We start from the raw sequence: 22025 nt of genomic DNA, 5'->3' as shown, positions 1-22025 counted from the left end.
CGAACTGATTGGACAAAGCCTGAACATCCAAAGCAAGAGATCTCTCACCGACCGGAATATAAACAAGACTACCCATACTGGCTGACTTCCTACTCAAAGCATTGGCCAACACATTGGCCTTTCCCTGATGATATAAGATGGTGATATCATAATCTTTCAACAACTCCAACCACCTCCTCTGCCTCAAATTTAACTCCTTTTATTTGAACAAATACTGAAGACTCTTGTGATCCGTGAACACCTCACATGCCATGCCATACAGATAATGTCTCCAAATCTTCAATGCGTGAACAATGGCTGCCAACTCCAAATCATGAACCGGATAATTCTTCTCATGAATTTTCAACTGCCGTGAAGCATAGGCAATGACCTTGCCACCCTACATCAACACTGCACCAAGCCCAATACGAGATGCATCACAATAAACTGTATAAGACCCTGAACCTGTGGGCAAAACCAACATTGGTGCCGTAGTTAGAGCTGTTTTGAACTTCTGAAAGCTCGCCTCACACTCATCCGACCATCTGAATGGGGCACCCTTCTGGGTCAACCTGGTCATCAGGGCTGCGATACATGAAAATCCCTCCACAAACCGACGATAGTAACCTGCGAATCCCAAGAAACTCCGAATCTCTGTAGCTGATGCTGGTCTAGGCCAGTTCTTGACAGCCACAATCTTCTTCGTATCAACCTGAATACTCTCTGCTGATACAATATGGCCCAGGAATATAACTAAACTCAACCAGAACTGACACTTTGAGAACTTAGCATATAACTGACTATCTCTCAAGGTCTGAAGAACCACTCTAAGATATTGCTTATGCTCCTCCCGGCTACGGGAATATATCAAAATATCATCAATGAATACTATCACGAATGAATCCAAATAAGGCCTGAACACTCGGTTCATCAAATCCATAAAAGTTGCTGGGGCATTCGTCAACCCAAATAACATCACCAAGAACTCATAATGCCTGTACTGAGTGCGGAAAGTTGTCTTAGGGACATTGGATGCCCTAATCCTCAACTGATGGTAGCCAGATCTCAAGTCAATCTTCGAAAATACCTTGGCACCCTAAAGCTGATCAAACAAATCATCAATCCTCGGCAATGGATACTTATTCTTGATTGTAACCTTGTTCAACTACTGACAATCAATACACATTCTCATCGATCTGTCCTTTTTCATAACAAACAACACCGGCGCACCCCAAGGCAAAACACTCGGCCTAATGAAACCCTTCTCAAGAAAGTCTTGCAACTACTCCTTCAACTTTTTCAACTCCGGCGGGGCCATGCGATACGGGGATAGAAATAGGCTGAGTGCCCGGAGCCAAATCAATTCAAAAGTCAATGTCCCTATCGGGTGGCATACCCGGTAGGTCTAAAGGGAAAACCTCAGGAAACTCACGAACAACGGGCACTGAATCAATAAAAGGGACCTCAGCACTAAAATCACGAATATATGCTAAATAGGCCAAACACCCCTTTTCGACCATACGCCGACCCTTCAAATAAGAGATAACACTACGGGTGGAATGACCAAGAGTCCCTCTCCACTCTAAATAAGGCATACCCGGCAAAGCTAAGGTCACAGTCTTGGCATGACAGTCTAAAATAGCATGGTAAGGTGATAACTAGTCCATCACTAAGATGACATCAAAATCGACCATGTCCAAAAGAAGCAAATCTAAATGAGTCTCAAGACCTCCAATCACAACTATACACGAACGATGGACTCAATCTACCACAATAGAATCACCCACCGGTATAGACAAATAAACAGGAGCACTCAAAGAATCACTAGGCATGACCAGATATAGTGCAAAATAAGATGACACATACGAATATGTAGACCCTGGATCAAATAACATTGAAGCATCTCTATCACAAACCAGAACCGTACCTGTAATAACTGCATCTGAAGCCTCATCCTCGGGCCTAGCTGGAAGGGCAAAACATCGGAGCTGGGCCACAAAACCCTGAACTACATCTCTGGGACAGCCTGTTACTGGCTGGCCTCCACCTCTAGTGGGCTGAGCTCCACCTCTAGTGCCTCTACCTCCACCTCTAGCACCTCTACCCCCACCTCTAGTTGGTTGGGCAGGCAGTGGAACACTTAATGCCTGTACCATGGCATAAGAACCCTCATGCTGAGAGCTACTCGGTGCTAGAGGGCAAAACCTAGCAATATGACCCATATCACCACAAGTGTAGCAAGCCCTCGGCTGTTGAGACTGCTGGCCCTGACGACCTGAATGACCACCCCGAGAACTCTAAAGTGGTGGTGCACTGATAGGAGCTAGTGGTGCAATGTAGGACTACTGATCAGAATACTGCATTTGAGGACCACGGCTACCTGAAGCATCGTGAGAAACCTGAAGTGCTGACTGAAAAGGCCTAGGAGGATGGCCTCTACCATATGAATCTCTACCTCCGGACGATGTACCACTGAATTTGCCTGAATGATGGGGCCTCTTGTCTGACACATGACCACCTCCCTATGATAGAGCCATCTCAACTCTATGGGCCACATTGGCTGTCTCCTGAAAAGTAATCTCACTCCCAGCCTCCCTAGCATCTGAAGACGAATCGGCTGAATAAGTCCATCAATGAACCTCCTCACCCTCTCTCTCTCTCTCTCGGTGGGAAGTATGATAAGAGCATGACGAGCCAAGTCGATGAATCTGGTCTAATACTAGGTAACAGTCATAGAACCCTGCTGGAAGCACTCAAACCGCCTCCAATAAGCCTCTCTCTGAGTAATAGGGAGAAACTTCTCCAGAAATAGCTGCGTAAACTGCTCTCAAGTCAAGGTTGGCGATCCGGCTGGTCTAGCTAAGCAATAATCTCTCCACCAAGTCTTGGCGGACCATATAAGTGAAAAGTAGCAAAATCAACTCCATTGGTCTCAACTATCCCCATGTTCCTAAGAACCTCGTGACAGCTCTCTAGATAATCCTAGAGATCCTCAGTAGATGCACCGCTGAAAGTAGTAGTGAAGAGCATACAACAACAACTATCAGTCCAACATAGAGATGGCTCTACTTAAGGCGTTATATGGTCGACGGTGTCGTTCTCCTATCGGGTGGTTTGATCCGAGAGAGGCTAATTTATGCGGTATAGATTTGGTACAGGATACCTTGGATAAGGTAAAGTTGATTCAGGAGAGGCTTCGCACAACTCAGTCCAGACAGAAGAGTTACGCGAATCAGAAGGCGTGTGATGTATAATTCATCGTTGGTGAGAAGGTTCTCATGGTTTGAGGTGTTGAGACGAGTTGGGGAGGTTGCCTATGAGCTTGCCTTACCCCCAGCTTATCGGAAGTTCATCCGGTTTTTCATGTATCAATGCTTCGGAAGTATCATACCGACTTGTCCCATGTGTTAGACTTCAGTACTATTCAGCTGGATGAGAGTTTGGGTTATGAGGAGGAGCCAGTTGCCATTATAGATAGGCAGGATCGCCAGTTGAGGTCCAAGAGGATTTCTGCGGTGAGGTTCCAGTGGAGGGGCCAACCAGTCGATGAGGCGACCTGGGAGTCCGAGGAGGACATGCAGAGCAAATATTAATTCAGCAGCTCAGGTACTTTTCTATGTCCATTCGAGGACGAACATTTGTTTAAGAGGTGGAGAATGTAATGACTCGACTGGTCGTTTTACCTTTTTGATCCCCGTTCCCTTAAATAAGACTTTCTGCACTTGCTTTAGCTAATTTACGACTTGCAGAGATGGTTGGTTCGGGATTTGGAAGAGTTTGGAATGAAATATGCCCATTTGGTTCCTTAGGATTTTCTTAAAAAGGCTAAGTTGACTTGGGTCAACATTTTGAGCAAACAGACCTAGATTCTTAATTTGACGGTCCCGGAGGGTCCATAGGTAAATATGGGACTGGGCATATGCCCGGAATCGAATTCCGAGGTCCCTAACCCTAGTAATAAATTTTTATTAGAAATTGTTAATATGAAGTTTTAAGGATTTAAAGAAACTAATTAATGATTGATTTCATGGGTATGTGGCTCATATGTTGGTTCCGAATCCTGGTACAGGTTCGATATATCATTTAAGACTTGCCTACAAAATTTGGTGTCAATCCGAGTAGTTTAAGGGCGTTTTGGCCTGTTGGAGGAAAATTAAGAACTTGAAGTTCATAAGTTTGATTCATTTGGTTTTAGGGAGCGATTCGTAGATTTAGCGTTGTTTAGGGTGTTTCGAAGGTTCGAGTAGGTCCGTTTCATGATTTAGACTTGTTGGCATCTTCGAGCGGGGCCCGGGAGCCCCAAGCGTCAATCAGACGAGACTCGAGTGATGTGAAATTTTTTCAGAAGTGCTGAAGCTGTTGCTTCTGTCATAACCGCACCTGCGGTTGGTGGACAGCAGATGTGGTCAATCTATCGCAGATGCGGCCCAGGGAAGGCCAGGCCAAACCGCAAAAGCGGCCCTTGAACCGCAGAAGCGGCTCCGCAGGAGCGGTCCCAGCCCTTTTTGTCCATTCTGCAGATGCGGTCTCCTGACCGCATATGCGAAAATCGCTGAGGCAGTGAGTTCATTTATTACGGGTTCTAAGTCCATTTTTGCCATATTTCACTCGAAGACCTTCACCTAGCATCTTGAGGTAAGTGTGTTCTACCTATTTCTAGTTTAATATTTATGTCTTAGGTAGATTAAACACTAGTATTAAGGTGAAATCATGGGGTTAGAGCAAAAATATAGGGTTTTAATAAAAGGTTAGACTTAACCACGAAATTTGTTATGGAATAAATTATAAATCATATATTATTGATCCTTAGGTTATAGAGAACAACGTCCTTCGAAAAATTTCGGAATCCGGGCATGTAGGCCTGGGGTCGGATTTAAGGAAACTCGTGTTAAGGGTTGGGGAATTGCGTAAATAGCTAGAATACGATCTTGTGGGCTCCGAATTGAGGGCTTGGACTCGTTCTTGGTATTGGAAGTGCACTTTGGAGCGAGGTGAGTCTCTTTTCTAACCTTGTAAGAGGGAATTGTCCCCATAAAGGTAATAATTGAGTAATTTTGCTACTAAATGCGAGGGCTACGCACGTACTAGGTGACGAGAGTCCGTGCGTAGCTACTATTATTTTAATTGTCCGGGTAGTCTAGGACCCACATCATGCTATATTGTGAATATCTCTACGTTTTGGTGCTAATGTGATCACTTAGGGTATGCTAGAGACTTGGAAAGGAAAAATGGTGAGCATATATACTTGTTGAATCCTTGCATGATTTTATTTGAATATAAATACGCCTTTGTGTGTTTTTTTTATATTAATTGATATTTGTGGATCGGGCCGATCGCCTCGGTATAAATAGATGCATCTATTGTTCGCTCCATTCGACTATCTGGCGGTGCACAGTTTATTTTCTGTTGGATCGGGCCGTCGACCTCGGCATAATGTGTGCATGATATCTATGTGGAATCTTATCAATGACTTATCCTGTTGAATACTTGAAATGTAACTGGTTAACTGCTAAATTATTCAGAACATGATCTATTACCTCTCGCTACAAACTGTTGATTATTTGTGACTCCGATGCTTAGTATAAATTCTTTCTCATATTATTTGACCCTAGTAAGTATCAAGTCGACCTCTCGTCTCTACTTCTTCGAGATTAGACGGGATACTTACTGGGTACATATTGTTTATGTACTCATACTACACTTCTGTACTTAATTGTACAGGATCTTAGGCAGGTGTCTCTGGCTATCAGTCTGGTGCGCATCCTTGAGCGGATTTCGAGACTTCTACGGTGAGTTGCTTCTCTTCCCATGTCGTTCAGCAGCCGAAGGAGTCTTTCTTATATATTTTTGTTGTCTATTTTGTTTCGGACAGTAGGATAGAGTGATTTTTTTGTATATTCTACTAGATGCTCACAGCTTGTGACACCAGGTCTTGGCACACACATTAGTAGACCGTATTATTTTTGGGTTGTATGATTATTTTGACTTTACTGATACATTCTGATTTTATTTCAACTTAAAGAATCATTTCAACTATTTTGGGTAAAGGTAAATAGATGTTTATTTTATAATTTCCGCGTTGGCTTGCCCGACAATGGTGTTGGGCGCCATCATGACCTATTATGAAAATGGGTTGTGACAATTATATCGTTATAAGACTATTATTCTTTTTTTCCATTTAAATTCAATATAATCTTATTTACTATCTTTTTATTTAAATTTAAAAAATTATCTTTTAATTTTAAATTAAATTAAACATTATTTAAAATATTATCCTAAATTGTCTTTTAGTTCAATTTTTTGTGGTCAAAACTTTTTTAGTTAAGATAGGGTAGTTGGTTATAATTATCTTTTAATTTAACTTAAATTAAACATTATTATAAATATTATCCTAAATTGTCTTTCAGTTCAATTTTTTTGTGGTCAAAACTTTATTAGTTAAGATAGGGTAGTTGGTTATATTTATAATAATATTTAGCTTATCCACAAATGCACATTATTCCTTTAATATATATATATATATTGATTTGTGTGTGTGTGTGTGTGTGTGTGTTAATTACCGTACAAGTTGATGCTTCAATTCATATTTTCACTCTTCTGTTATCACTACTAATATAATATAAATCTTAATTTCATATTTGTTATACTTTAAATTTATTGAATTAACATCTTAGGGCACAGGGAGAAGTGAACGTTATTGATCAACTAAAGTAGTTACGAAAGTTAAGTTTTGATCCAACAACTCGGTAATTATGATTATAGGTTTAAACCTAGTTTTTTAGTTTTATTTCTAGTAACAAACACTTTTTTATTTTTTCTGTTGTTTTTGTTGTGAAAATTTTCAAAAAAACTCTTTCTTATTATTTAGAACAATTTGTCTCACTCATTGAGCCTCACATTTGAATTGGAACATTTATGTGTTGGTTAGTTTTCCTAATTAATGAAACAATCAATTCAAATTTAACTTTCTTTCTATTTAGATTCAAAAGAATCTTATTTAATATCTTTCTAGTTAAATTAAAGAAATATTCTATCTTTCAATTTAAATTAAATACTATAAGAAATATTGTCCTAAATTGCCAAGTGGCTTTTTATTAGCTTGCCACTTGGCTAAATAAGAAGAAAGATTTGCTTTTATATATATATATATATATATATATATATATATATAGATTGTTGCCTTGTAAGTTATTCAACGCCTTTACTTTTCAAATAAAGATTTGTAATTGCCTGATAGATACGAGAATACTACAATTTTGCTTTTTTCGTATACTAAAAGTGAAAATAATGTTCATATGTTAGATTAAGCAAATGATATTGAGTAAGAAGTGTGGTATTTGGAAAAGAAATTCCATTCTGAAAAATTATTTTCTTCTTCAATTAATGATATTGTTTCTTTTATTGAAAAATATTTTATGATAATCAAATAGTGAAAATGATTTCATCATGGAAAATATTTAGCTAGTGCACTTACAGCTTGTTTGGATGGTTGTTACATATCGTTTCATTATGTATTGTATTGTATTATATTGTATTGTACTGTATCGTTTGATGAATACAATGTTTGGATGGATTGTGTCGTTTTGCCGTCGTTTCATGGTATCATGCACCAGTAATATGATGAATAAACTTGCAATATTATAAAGAAAAATTATGAGATGGTATATAAAAAGGTAGGGTAAATGATAAAATAAAATTATTTAATAATAATAAAGGGTGAGATTGAGAGAAAAACACAAGGAAACGATGCGACCACACCAAATCGGTCGTTACATAAAGTGGCACATTTCATCGTTACGTAACGACAGATTTAACGATACGATACAATAAAATTTAAGTAACAATCAAAACAAACATTGTGTTTAAAGTAACAATGTGATGCGATACAATTGGTAACAACCATCCAAGCAAGCTGTTAGCTAAAAACTAATCTTCTTTTTAGCTGTTGCCTTCAAAGTTTCAGTTGGGACTTCCCGTTCCAAAATGAAGGTTTTTGTGCATTAATAGAAGCAGATCTAAGATTTAAGTTTATAGTTTGTAAAATATTATTTTATTTATTTATTTATTTATTGTGACAATGAATTAATGATGACTTGATATAAACATATACTAGATTTATCAAAACAATCAACTGTGGGTGTGTTTGGTACGAAGAAAAATATTTTTCATGGAAAATGAGTGGTTTTATCACTTGTTTTTCCTTATTTGATTGGTGAGTAGAAAACATTTTGCGGAAAATATTTTTTAGTGTTTGGTTAGAGAGTAGAATCTTTTTTATGTTACTCTCCTGACTCTCCTTCCCCCAAGTCCCCATGTTTCCTTCCTCCCTCCCCTCCCCCCTCCCTCTCCTCCCAAATACCCAACATTTTCAGGACTTTATTTTCTTCAAAAATTTAATTATTCTTCTAAAAATTCACACAAATTCAAATGAATTAATGTGCGGCTTTACTTTTAAAAAAAATAATGTTGAAATGCGTCTTCCATAATTAAAAAAATACTCATTTTTTTGGTTGAAAAAGAAAGTACTCTTTCTACAACATAAAAATAAACTATTCATTTTATTAAAATAAAAGAAAATATTTTTTCTACATCATGAAAAGAAAATATCTTTTTTATTGAAATGAAAAAAAATAATTTTTACTACGTCATTTTGTTAAAATGAAAGAAAATACTTTTCCATCGTCATGAAAAGAAAGTACTTTTTTTGTTAAAAAAAAAATTATATCATGAAAAAAATACTCATTTGTTGAAATAAAAAAAATCTATCTATTACATGAAAAGAAAGTACTATTAATAATATTTTTATTGTGGAGGTGGAGGTGGAGGGTAGGGGTGGGGTGGGGTAGGAGTGAGTGGGGGTGGATTGGTGGGAATAGGAAATAGGGTGGGAAAAATTGAAAAAGAATTTTAGAAAATGCTTCCCCTTCTCTTGATAGGGAAAATATTTTTCCTCCAATTAGAGGAAAATGAGTTAGTGAGAAAAATGTTTTCCAAAAATTTATCCCAACCAAATGTGGAAAAATTGAAAAATATTTTTCGAAAAATATTTTTCTTCGTACCAAACATACCCTGTATATAATTCGAATGGAAGGTATTAATCACGCCCGCTTTTGCCTGCTAAATTGTTCTTAACCCAATGCGAGAAATAGTTGCTAATGGTGAATGAAAATTGATTACTATTTCGTTTCTGCTTATTTGTTCTTTCTTTGTGGGAGAATTAATCACTAACTTACTTGCTTTTCCTTCGTTTAAGCACGGAAGCCAACTTTTTCTTTTTCTTTCTTCTTCTTCTTCTTCTTCTTCTTCTTCTTCTTCTTCGTCACGGGGGCGAATTATGTCAAACTAAAAATCTCGAATTGCAGCCACACAGCAGTAAAGTTTCGCACACTTGACTCAGCCTTTCCCAATACCTTGCCAATTTTTCAGCAAGCTTGGCCTTAGACGAATTTTTGCAGCAAATGTAAAGACAACACAATCAAGAACAGAAAAATCCCAATTTTTGTATTATTTACAAAACACACAAGGAAATCTGATTATGATCACAAGTCAACCACAGTCCCACTTTGGCAAAGAACACAAGGCGTTCTTTTACCATACTAAGACCTGTCCAATGCCCAGCCTTAGCCCCTTTTTGAAACACTCAGAAACCCTCATGTTTCTTTCTTATTTCCCACTTGACATTCTCACAATATTCCCACTCTTGACAAAGGACACAAGCCGTTCTTTAGCAATTACTAAGACCTACCTAATGCCCAGACTTAGCCCCTTTTTGAAATACTTAGAAACTCTCACATTTCTTTCTTGTTTCACTCTTATCCCTCTTGGGTTCTTTCTCCCATCTGTGGATACTCACACCCTTTTCTGGATCTCTCTAACTACCCGCAACCTTTAAAATCGACGTCCTCATTGAGCCCACCTGGATTATCAGCCCCATGGGTTGTTGACATATAATGCCCTTGTTTCTCCCGCCATGTTCTTGACATAAAATTTGCCCGTGGTCGTCTTACTACTGCCACGAACTTGATTTTCTCTGAAAACAGTCGTCAGAGTAAAACCTAGCATACAATAGCTCTGATACCAGTTGTAATGGGGGAAAATTTTGTCAATCTAAAAATCGTGAACTGCACCCATGCGGCAGTAAAGTATCGCACACTTGACTCAGCCTTTCCCAACACCTTGCCAATTTTTCAGCAAGCTTGACCTTAGACGAATTTTGGTAGCAAATGTAAAGAGAACACAGTCAAGTACAGGAAAATCCTAACCTTTGTATTATTTAAAAAACACACAAGGAAATATGACTATGATCACAAGTAGATCACAGTCCCACTTTGGCAAAGAACGCAAGTCATTCTTTTACCACATTAAGACCTGCCCAATGCGTAACCTTATCCCCTTTTTGAAACATTCAAAAAATATCACGTTTCTTTCTTATTTCCCACTTGAATTTCTCATGAAATTCTCACTCTTGACAAAGAACAAAGGTCGTTCTTTAGCAGCACTAAGACCTGCCCAATGCCCAGCCTTAGCCCTTTTTTGAAACGCTTAGAAACCATCACGTTTCTTTCTTGTTTCATTCTTATCCCTCTTGGGTTCTTTCTCCCATCTTAGGATACTCACACCCTTTTCTGGATCCCTCTGAATAAGTCCAAAGGCACCTATTTATAGCATATAGGCAGCCTTTGTCACTTGACAGCACATGGACACTTTTTGTCTACAACTTCTATCACTTAGCAGATTACAAGGGGCAGTTTACAAAGGGGCAACTATAGGGGGGAATTTTACAAAGGGTCAATTACAGGAAATATAAACAATTAGCATTAAGCCCTGCTTGGTGGAGAACTTCCCACGAAATGGTCCCTCTTCAGCACTTGCTTGCCACAAAGTGGTCCCATCTTCAGCACTACCAACACAACACATGTAATGCACAACACACTTTATAAATGTACTGCACATGCCTAGCACACTTGTTCCACAACTTTGCCCACATTTTGTCTTTAGCTTGCCTTGTCCACACTTTGTGGTTATTTTGCTTTCCCTTGTCTGCACTTGACGCTGCCACAACTCGAAGTGCCTGTATCATTGACTTTGGCGTGCATGCCATGCCATGCCTCCTCCCACTTGCCACACTGCCTTCTCAAGCATTTGCCAAGCATATCTTGCGTATTGCAAGACTTTGGCCAATACTTGTTCTCAACAGTCGTGCTCGTGTCATTGACTTTGGCGCGTATGTTGTGCCGTGCTGCCTCCTACTTGCCACACTACTTTCTCAAGCCTTTGTCAAGCATGTCTTGTCTTTCCAAAGATCTTGGCCAATATTTGTTCTCAAAAGTCGTGCTCGTGTTATTGACTTTGGCGCGCATGCCGTTTCATGCCGCCCCAACAAGTCCATACTGCCTTCTCAAGCTTTTGCCAAGCATGTTTTATCTTTCTAAAGACCTCGGCCAATACTTTTTCTCGACAGTCATGCCCGCGCATGTCATCCCATACCACCTCAACTAGTCCACATTGCCTTCTCAATCATTTGCCAAGCATGTCTTGTCTTTCCAAAGACCTCGGCCAGTACCTGTTGTCGACGGCCCTCACTGCCTTTTTCAAGTTGTTGCCACGCATGTCTTGTCTTTCCCAAGACCTTGGCCAATGCTTGTTCTTGATAGCCCTTATGACAATGTCCTGCCTATTGTCTGCATGATTGTTTTGCCCATACATAGTGTAAGCACGTGATTTTTAACCCTCCCCGAGAATTTTCACATTTTTAGCGTGAATATGTGAAATTGGGTCTAGTATAGCTATTTTAACTATTTTACCTTATTTTGTTGCAAAAAGGAAAAAATCACAAAATATATATATAAATGTTAGTTTATGTATTTCTCATAAACTTGAAAAATACAAAAATTGTACTTTATTTTGGTACTTTATATAAAATTCGAAAATTACAAAAAAATATAATTCTATTAATGATTTGTAGTCATTTTAATTTTGGAAAAATACAAAAAAATATTACTTTATATTTTGTCTTTATTAAAAACGAAAATTACAAAAAATAGTTTTTTATTAATATTCTATAGTCATTTTAACTTTGAAAAATACAAAAAAATATTACTTCATATTTTATCTTAATATTTAAGAAAAACGAAAATTACAAAAAAAAATAGTTTCATTAATATTTTGTAGCTATTTTAAATCTTTAAAAAATATTTTAAAAAAAATATATAGTTTTGTTTAAATACTAGTCTTATTTTTGGTAGTTATTTTGCTTACATAGGACTAGTTAAGCAACGTGTTCCTATTTCTCGGGTCCGGGCAAAAGAATAATATTCGGGTTTAAACTACCCGGTTTTAGGCCTAATTTTCGGACCTAGCCCATAATAAACCGTGTCCAGGACACGTGGGGAACCCCACCACGCGTGGGGGACATATGCCTCGAACCCCACCACGCGTGGGGCTCAATTTTCTGGGCAGAGACTATACAAATACACGGACAAATAAGGAATCAGGGATTTTTGGATTTTGGGTGAGAAAAAAAAGAAAAAAAAACGGAAAACAATTTTTTTGCTCACTGTTCATCTTCTTCTTCACAAAGAAGAAGAAGAGAAAAACCCTACCGGACACCACCACCCCGTCACTTCCCCCCAGCACCGGACCAGCACCCCGTCACTGCCAAAACGACGTCCGAACCCACCTGCTCCAACAGACCCTCCATCGACGCCATAACCACCATCGTCAACCTCCAGCCCTTCGTCGACCAAGCACCCATAACCACCCGACGCCATAACCACCTTCGTCGACCAAAACCCTACTGCCCCCCAGCTTCAAAACCCACCGGCTGCCCCGTGACCCCTCCAAACAAAAACCAGTCGACACCCTCACCACCACCATCGCTGCCTTCCAAACACCGTCACCTCCATAACCGCTGCCCAGCTCCGTCGACCACGACCACTCCTCCATTGCTGCTGCTTCACGTTCTTCTTCATCTATACTACCCAAACCAGTCGCGAACCACCCCCAGCGCACCAGCCTCGTCGTCGTTGCCCTTCGACTGCCATTACCCGAAAAAAAACAGTAGTCTCATCGCCTCCCTTCGAGCAGCAGTTGTGGCTGCGTTTGCTGCGTCGCATCGCCCAAACAACCCACAGTCCGTCAAGGTCGTCGAAAGAGAGAAGACGAGTGTAGAGGTCATTGACAATCTTGGTTCGAGTCGTCGGTTCCGTTGAGGTCGTCGTTGTTCGTCGAGTCCGTCCGTTGAAGTCAATGTAGAGGTTTGGTCCCTGGTTCTATCCGTCTCTGTTTGTTCAGGTTAGTAAACTTCAAGCATTAGACAAGGAAATGTTACGGAATGTTCAAAAAATGCAATATAGAATTTGGTTTGGAAATTTTCTGCCTATGTTTCATTGTCTGCATTTTGGTTCATTTTTATGTTATGTTATTCTTGTTTATTTGATGTCGTTTAATTAAGTTGGACTAGTCGTTCTATGACACAAGTTTGACGTTAATTTGTTCGTCCTTTAATTTGCTTAGTTCATTCAAAAAAAAAAATTATTATTAGTACATGTTATTACTAATCCCGAAATACTCATTCGCTAAAACTCTTTTATTAAACCTCTAACAAGTTATGAGATTTTAGTTGTAAAGAAGCTGTAAGGTTTAGTATGGTCAAAAGCGTAAAAATGGCATCCCTTTAAAAAATATAAAAATAAAATAAAAATAAAAATAAAAATAAAAATAAAAATAAATAATAATAATAATAAAAATAAAATGAGACGAGCCTCGCCAAATAAAAGGGACAAATTGCGGGGCCCTCACAAAGTATATGTATTAAATGCTTAGATTCCGGGATGGGTCGTTTAGCAAATTTCACGGCCCTACCCCAAAATAATAATGCGCTAGTTGTTTTAGGCGCGCCTTTAATAATGTTATCTCCCTAAGCTCGGGTGCACATTTATGTGACCCAAATTCAAATCTCAACGAAGTCGAAATATGTCTCTAGTCACGGGCGCATTGATTGTGGCGTGGCCCGAGATGCATTTCCATGACGTTGCAAATTCTTTAAAAAATAAGAATGAGATGAGCCTCGCCAAATAAACATACAAATTGCGGGGCCCTCAGTAAATACTTGTTTAAAATTACTTAGAATTTAGGAGGGTCGTTTAGCGAATTTCGCGGCCTCCGAAAAAAATAACAACGCGATAGTCTCTTTAGGCGCGTGTTTAATAATTTACTTTCTTAAGCTCGGGTGTGCATTTCATGCGACCCAAATCCAAATCCTAAAACATCAAATAAAATATGTTTCGGATTGTGGGTGCATTTCATGTGACACAGTCCAAAGATATATTTTAAGCAATGTTCACATTCTTGTAAAAACAATAATAATAAAGCGGTTAAAAGATAAAGTTGCACATAAGTTCATATTGTATTAAAATCAGATAAATAAGCCAAATATAACAGTTGAGCGACCGTGTTAGAACCACGGAACTCGGGAATGCCTAACACCTTCTCCCGGGTTAACAGAATTCCTTATCTAGATTTCTGGAACGCAGACTGTAATATAGAGTCATTATTTTCCTCGATTCGGGATTAAAATTGGTGACTTGGGACACCCTAAATCTCCCAAGTGGCGACTCTGAAATAAATAAACCAATCCCGTTTCGATTGTCCTTTAATTGGAAAAAACTCCCCTCGCGCCCCTCGGGTGCGGAAAAAGGAGGTGTGACAGCTCTGGCGACTCTGCTGGGGATTTAGACCCAGAACCACTAGTTCAGGGTTAAGAATTCGAGCTTAGAATAATTGTTATTATTTGGCTTTATCTGATTTTTTACATGTTTTGAGCCTAATGTGCTAAATGTTGCTTTTACCGCTTTGATATTATGTGAACTGTATATAAACTGTGCCGAAACCCATATCCTTTCTGAGTCTTCTAAATCATGAAGAAGGGTGTACTTCGTACGACTTCTTTTCTGTATAGTGTCAAATCCCAATTTAGAACGAGGTTCGGATAAGTTGCTAAGCCGGTGAAGCTTCTGTATTCCCGGTACGCTGCCCCCCCTCGGCTCGAGCTGTCCGCTCGGGTAAGCCAGGTCTAGAACAAACACCCAGGTTCTGAACCTAGTATAACAAAGCCACATGCCGGATCCCTAGTAGGAACGTTTATTTGCATCATGTGCATTTGACTTAGGGGACTCAACACAGGGGTTGGGTCCGTCTAGGACAAGCAACCTGAAAATAATAGACCATCTTATGACATCCTATGTGCTACATGTTGTATTCAGTCAAGGGCAAATGGGTCATTTGGTCATTTCCAGCATGATGTTATTTTAATCAAAGCATGAGGAACATTTGCGGAATCCAAGAAGCCTTGGAATTCCCTATGTCCCCCACGCTTGCTTTTTGGGAAAACACATGGGGAACATTTGTGGAATCCAAGAAGTCTTGGAATTCCCATATGTCCCCCACGCTTCACATGTTGGGAAAAGCGCATGGGGAGCATTTGCGGAATCCAAGAAGTCTTGGAAATCGTTATGTCTCCCATGCCACATTTTTGAAAGAAATAATAAATATAAAAAATAAAATTACAAATAAAAACAAAGCAAGAAAATCCAAATTTTTTTATGTTGTCATCATTTTCCACATATAAGAAAATCGTGAAAAAAAGGAGAAAATAACAGCATAGAAGTCTGAGTAGAGTCGAAACTCTGCCGAAATTTTGAAAATGAAAAAATGTCTTGTTAGTTTGTTATATTGAAAGCAAAGGGAAAATAAAAAAAAATCATCATCATTGTTCTGTCTGTTTTTTTTAAAGATTAAAGAAAATAGTTTGTTTTGTCATTAAATGAAAATGAAAAAGAGTTTGTTTTTTTTTAAAAAAAAAAAATGTTTCATTTTATTTTATTTTGTTTGTCTATGAAAATGAAATAAAAATAAAAAGAGTCCGGCGTTGAATGTGATTTTATTATTTGTTCCAAAATAAGTATATATATAATCCAAAAAAAAATTCAAAAGAAAGTTCAAAATTCAAAAAGATAAAATAGAAAAACAAATATTTTGATTCTTTTTTCGAAATTGAAAAGAAAATTCAAAATTCAAAAAAAAAACATTTTGAGAAGCATTTCTTTTATTAAAAGCAAAATTCCGAAAAATATTTTCTTCTTCTTCTCTAGAATAAAGAAAAAGACCAAATGAAAATTCAAAATATATCTTAGAAGTGTTTCTTTTAAAAAGAAAATCAATCAAAAAATAATATTTCCTTGCTGCTTTTAAAGTAGTTCTTTTAAACGAAAAATCAAAAAAAAGTTAGTTCATCTGCTTATCATTATTTGCCTACTTATTCTTATTTGACCGAACTACGCGGGTTTGATTCTCACCGGATGTGAGATACGTAGGCAACCCTCATCGGGTCCAACCCCACCTTCTCAAAAAAGAAGGAATGTTTTATGTTCTTCGTTAATTTGTTTGTTTGTTATGAATGAAAAATAATAGTCTATTTGATTGTTGTGGGAAAAATAACAAAAACAAAAAATATAGAAAATGGAAAAGGGTCCTCTCAAAAATAGTTTATTCGACCGAACTACGCGGGTTTGATTCTCACCGGATGTGAGATACGTAGGCAACCCTCATCGGGTCCAACTCCCCTTTCCATTTTACCAATAATGATATACCATAAAGCATATATGTACACACATGTATATAAATACATATACTGTTTGTTTTGTTTTCCAAGATTTTTGTTTAGAGTCAAAATAAAGGTTTCTGTTTTGGCCTAAAAGGTCACCTTAATAAATGTGCAGGATGAGCACAGAGAAAAATGAACCATTCTCGGCCCTCAGCGAGGTCCCCCTACAACTCCACATGTGGTGGAATGATTTGGAAGCCAATGGCAAAGAGGTAGTAGGAAGAATATTGGGAGGTTTTGTAAATTTGTTGGGCGTTAGGCCAAGGACAGATATTCTTGAAGCTCTAATACCATTTTGGGACCCAACCCGCAATGTATTCCGATTTGTTGACTTTGAACTTTCACCAACACTTGAGGAAGTCGCCGGATATGCGGGATTGAATGAGAGGTTAAGAGGGCAATATTTGCTTTCGCCAAGGCCAGTGTCTCCGCATGCGTTTCTGGATCTACTAAGCATTAGTCGGAAGGTACAACATGACGATTTATCGAGAGGATATTGTGATCTCCATTTCTTGTATCAGCGGTACGGAACCCCGCAGGGTTTTGAGGAACCAAACCTTGGGTTAACTCACGGAGGGAACAGAAACAAATGGGAAGCAAGACGTACTTTGGCTTTTATCACAGCATTCTTGGGAGTCATGGTCTGTCCAAGGAAGGATAAAAAGATAGAGATAGGTCTGGTAGGGATGGCCGACGTGGCAATCAAAAGAACCAATAGTACTGTGGTTCCTTTGATTTTGTCCGAAATCTACCGGGCTCTGACTATATGCCGAGAAGGAGGCAAGTTCTTCCAAGGTTGCAACCTGTTACTTCAGCTATGGATGCAGGAACATCTCCATCACCGAGTAGGATACATGAACCACGGGTTGACCGAGAGGAATTGTATCAGCGGATTCAAGAAGCGCATGACAGGCGCCAGATTTCCTGAAGGCGCCGAAGCATGGTCTACACGGTTAAGGTCAACAACAGCTGACCAAATTGAATGGGCATTCGGTTGGTTGGCTGATACTGAGGTGATCTACATGTCGGCTGAAGAATGTCATGTTCTCTTAATAGGCCTTCGCAGCATCCAGCCATATGCCCCTCATCGGGTATTACGACAATTGGGCAGGTTTCAAGTAGTCCCTACTGACGAAGACATGAGCAAGCATGCCTTAGAATTAAGCCCGGGAGTCATATTCCCCGAGGGGAAGATTAGAAAACTGTGGCATGAATGTAGATTCTTGGAGCCCAAGACCATGGTGCGAGAACTAGCCAAAGGTGAGGTAGACCCAAAGTACGATGCTTGGTTCAAAGGAAGGTTTCAGATTCGGCAAAGACCTGCTAAAAGGGCACACGTCCAACACTTCACAGATGATTCGCAAGAGCAATGGGGATGGTTAAAAAGGGAGGAAGGTTACCGGGTTGAAATCGGGAAGCTAAAGCAACAAGTCGAAAGACTTACATTCGAGAACAATGTGCAAGCCGCTTCGGAGCAGGCTGAAAGAAACAAGCTAGCCCAAGAAAACCAAATCTTGAAGGCCCGCCTTCACCAAGACAGTAAGAGTGACGTTGACCGACAGAAGCGTCGCTCTGACGAAAGATTGATAGCAAGTTTGAGAAGTCAGGTCATCCAGAGCCAAGAAGAATTAGAACAATCAGAAGCATGCATAGCAAGGATGAAGGTCAGATGGGCAAGGCACACTTTGGCCCGGAAGCAGCGTTTGCAACAGGTCATAAGGGATTATGAGATGAGCATCGGAATATTGAGGGAGACGAACTCCACTCTACATGATCGGATCGTCAAACAAGCACGAGATGCCCAAGCCGACAGAAGGCGATGTTACGATGCAATGACCAGAATGGAAAGACGAATGGAGATATTCCAGGATCAGCTTGCCAACAATGCGCAAACACTGGGGTTGAAGAACCGACAGATAAGGCATTTGTTCGCAGAAAGGGACAACATTCGAGGAAGGATCGACGAGATTGGGCATTACATCTACATGAGATGCCTGGCATGCGAGCAAATGCCTCGGAAGACCCTCCTTGTTTCCATCATGGGTTGCGTCCACCGAATCATGAATGAGTTGAAAGGTCTGCAGAGAGACCTCACACCAAGGGCCGCGGAAAGGCCGAATGATGCCTCGCGGGCCCCTAAGTTGGAAAATTAATCTTTGGTTGAGTCTTGTTTATTTGGTTTTGTTGTTTTTCCATATGTTGTTTTCTTTTCTTTTAGTCAAAACGGCTTAAGAACTGTGGAGTCTGTACTATTGCTATTCCTTGCTTGAAGTAATTTGTAATAGCAAAATTTTGAGAATGAATTTAACGATTTCACAAGAATTTTGTGTTTCTTTACTTTAAGGCAGAACTACGCCTGGTCTGATTCACGCGGGGACGTGATACGTAGGCAATCCCCATAAGATTCGACCGCTTTTAATAAATAAAAATAAAAATACAAAATAAAACACAGGGTTTCCCAAAGTACTTTAAAAATGGATGAATGAGCAAACCGGGATGACGTATGTTGTTTGAGGCAAGGCATGTAGAAACGATTAATTGCCTAGGTGCATTGCATCCTCTATGTGTTATGATCAAATCTGTTAAGCTCTAACACTAACAAAGTTTGTTGTTGTCTGATACAAGACAGTTAGTTGTTAAAGAATTCTGGCAACACATTCATACCAAACCAGATCCAAAGGACCGGTAGCAACAAGCATGACCACTTCTGAGAATAGTAATGAGGAAGAAAGGCCGATGAGCCAGTTGCTAAAAGAGGCAATGGAAAAGATTGAAAGGATGGGACTAGAGATGCATGCAATGCAGCTAGCCCTGGCCAAAACGCAAAAGAGCCCTGAGACACTGGGACACGTGCCGGAGTACCCTCACTCTGGCCCTTCCACAAGCCGCCCAAACCCCCTCTATCATCAAGAAAGAAGCCCTCATGATTCCCAAGCTCCACCACCCCATCAACCTCTCCCAACATCCAATATTCCCATTTTTGTGGGACCTGCATCAGCCCCTTTGCAGCGAACGACCAGTGAGCCATTGTTTCAGGCTCACGATACACAATACTATCCCCCTGAGCCTACATTCCACGCACCGGAACCACAGGTTTACAATCCCCATTTGGAAGTACCGACAGAGGTTGAGAAGCCGGTTAAGGCCCCTGAACAGGATGAAGTGTTAAGAAAGTTCAAAAGCCTGGAGCAATCCTTCAGAAACTTGCACGGGCTGGGCAATCAAGTCAGCGTGGCATACAAAGATCTATGCCCTTTCCCAGATGTCCAACTCCCGGCTGGGTTCAAGATGCCCAAGTTTGATTTATATGAAGGGCACGGTGATCCCATGGCACATTTGCGGGGATTCTGTAGCAAAATGAGAGGGGCAGGAGGCAAGGATGAGCTTTTGATAGCTTACTTCGGCCAAAGTCTGAGCGGATCTGCACTGGAATGGTATACCAGGCAGGATTTCAGCAGGTGGTACACGTGGGATGATCTGGCACAGGCTTTTGCAGGTCATTTCCAGTACAATCTAGAGATAGTCCCTGACCGTCTCACGTTATTGAGAACTGGGAAGAAACCCGGGGAAAGTTTTCGCGAGTTCGGATTCCGCTGGAGAGAACAAGCAGCTAGAGTCGATCCTCCCATGAGAGAGGGAGAAATGGTAGACTACTTTTTGCAGACATTGGATCCAACCTACTTTGGTCACTTGGTGACAACGGTTGGAAAATCTTTCAACGAGGTGGTCAAAATAGGGGTCATGATAGAAGAAGGTTTGAGGTCGGACAAGATCTTAAACTATTCGGCACTTAAGGCCACAACCCAGGCTATTCAAAGCGGCACGGGAGGTGCGCTAAGAAGAAAGAAAGAAGAGGTTGCCACGATCGAGGCAGGCAGTTGGTCCAGGGCTGGCAGGCCGCACTACAACCAACCTAGGCCTCACAGGTCAAACTACCCATACAACCCACCACAAAATTTCTATCCACCTCGAGAACCACATTGTTCCGTACACCAAGCCCAGGTATACACTCAGCCTCCGGTTCGCCCACAATGGCGCGCACCGGCTCCCCAGAACATATATGCACCACCACAAAACACTTACCCTCCACCAAGGGCATATAGAAATCCTTCGGGGGCAGGTTTCCGGGGAAATCCAGATGCCAGAAATGACAGGTTGCGGAAGCAAAGAACCTTCACCGAACTGGGAGAAACCTACACCGCTGTGTTCCACAAGCTGCGGCAATTGGGTTTGGTTAGTCCCGTCCATACTCGGGAACCAAATCCCCCGCCTCAGAATTTGGATCGTTCAATCAGTTGTGAATACTGTTCAGGGATGCTCGGGCACGACACCGAGAAGTGCTGGAAGTTAAGGCATGCCATACAGGATCTTATTGACACCAATAAGATCGAGGTCCAGACACCAGAGGCTCCTAACATCAACCAAAATCCGCTGCCAGCGCACCACGAAGCTCACATGGTTGAGTTGGTGTGTGAGGGAGGTGAATTAAGAAAACCCTCACAAACAGTGATGATGGTCCAAGCTGCCCCAAAAGAAGTTTTAACCAGTGGAGGAACAAATGTACAGTCGCAGGGAGAAGGTGTCAAGCCGGTAGTATTATGGGGGAAGAACCCGTCCGTCATAGCAAGCAAACCCGAGCCAAGTAAGTTGGTAATACCAGGGATCCTGCCCACACCGGCGGTCGTGTTAAAAGGGGTATGTAGAGAACGGGTAACCATAAAGCCGGTGGTCCAACTGCCTATGCTTGACAGCAGGGCTGTGCCCTGGAAATATGAAAAAGCAGTGGTGACGTACCAAGGAAAACAGGTGGAAGAAGTCAGTTGTGAAGCGCAAGGGCTGACTCGATCAGGTCGATGTTTTGCTCCGGTGGAGTTAAGAAAAACCAACCCAGTGGCAACCAAGAAGCCAGTGTCAGAAGAAGAGGCTGAAGACTTCCTGAGGAAGATGAAAGTGCAAGACTATTCTGTGGTTGAGCAGCTGAGAAAAACACCTGCCCAGATCTCACTATTGTCATTACTCCTCCATTCCGAGGAACATCGCCGAGCCCTGTTAAAGATATTGAACGAGGCCCATGTACCCAGTGAGATTTCTGTAAACCACCTGGAAACCATTGCTAGCAAGATTTTCGAGGTGAACAGAGTGACATTCTCAGATGATGACCTGCCGGTGGAAGGTACAGAGCACAACAAAGCTCTATACCTAGCTGTCAAATGTGAAGACTCGGTGGTAACCCGAGTATTGGTGGATAACGGCTCAAGCGCCAATATTTGTCCATTATCCACCCTGGACCAGTTAAAGGTTGACCGTGGAAGAATACGGGAGAATAGCATCTGTGTCCGAGGGTTTGACGGAAACGGAACAGCCACTGTGGGGGATGTTGTAC

The sequence above is a fragment of the Nicotiana tabacum genome, chromosome 5 (genome assembly GCF_000715075.1).
Source record: "Nicotiana tabacum cultivar K326 chromosome 5, ASM71507v2, whole genome shotgun sequence".
Taxonomy (NCBI): Eukaryota; Viridiplantae; Streptophyta; class Magnoliopsida; order Solanales; family Solanaceae; genus Nicotiana; species Nicotiana tabacum.
This window is presented reverse-complemented; position numbering follows the sequence as displayed.